The sequence below is a fragment of the Lolium rigidum genome, chromosome 4 (genome assembly GCF_022539505.1).
Source record: "Lolium rigidum isolate FL_2022 chromosome 4, APGP_CSIRO_Lrig_0.1, whole genome shotgun sequence".
Taxonomy (NCBI): domain Eukaryota; kingdom Viridiplantae; phylum Streptophyta; class Magnoliopsida; order Poales; family Poaceae; genus Lolium; species Lolium rigidum.
This window is the reverse complement of record NC_061511.1, coordinates 184,566,993-184,567,947: the sequence shown is the minus strand read 5'-3', so window position 1 is coordinate 184,567,947 and position 955 is coordinate 184,566,993.

Genomic DNA, 955 nt, shown 5'->3' with positions numbered 1-955 from the left:
TCCGGAGATCACATAAGTAAAACCCACTTGACTAGCATAATGACATCTAGATTACAAGCATCATCATATGAATCTCAATCATGTAAGGCAGCTCATGAGATTATTGTATTGAAGTACATAGGAGAGAGATTAACCACATAGCTACCGGTACAGCCCCGAGCCTCGATGGAGAACTACTCCCTCCTCATGGGAGACAACGGCGTTGATGAAGATGGCGGTGGTGTCGATGGAGGAGCCTTCAGGGGCACTTCCCCGTCCGGCGGCGTGCCGGAACGGAAACTCCTGTCCCCGGATCTTGGCTTCGCGATGGCGGCGGCTCGCGGAAGGTTTCTCGTACCGTGGCTTTTCCGTCTCGAAGATTTAGGTCGGGGACCTTTATATAGGCGAAGAGGCGGAGTCGGAGGGCGACGAGGCGGTGACACACTAGGGGCGCGCCCCCTAGGCCGCGCCGCCCTGTCATCCGGGGCCCCGGTGGCCCCCTCCGCGACTCTCGGGTGTTCGGAAGCTTCGTGGAAAAATAGGATGCTTGGGCCTTGATTTCGTCCGATTCGAGAATATTTCCTTACTAGGATTTACTGGAACCAAAAACAGCGAGAAAACGAGAGCGGCCCTTCGGCATCTCGTCAATAGGTTAGTTCCGGAAAACGCATAAATATGACATAAAGTATGCATAAAACATGTAGATATCATCAATAATGTGGCATGGAACATAAGAAATTATCGATACGTCGGAGACGTATCAGTATGCAACAACCGCACATCGAGGCTCCATGGGTCGCGGCCGTGGCAGCGTGAGGGGAGTGTCGTGCCTTGCGGCGAGAGGATCCTCCGTCGACGAGAGGAGCCGCCGCCAGAAGGTCGAGCCAAATGAGCTGGCCTCCTTGGTCGATTGTTTCCTTTATCATGCTCCGGTTGTTATCAAAAGCTTGACACCTCTATGCATGTATTTAGGTGA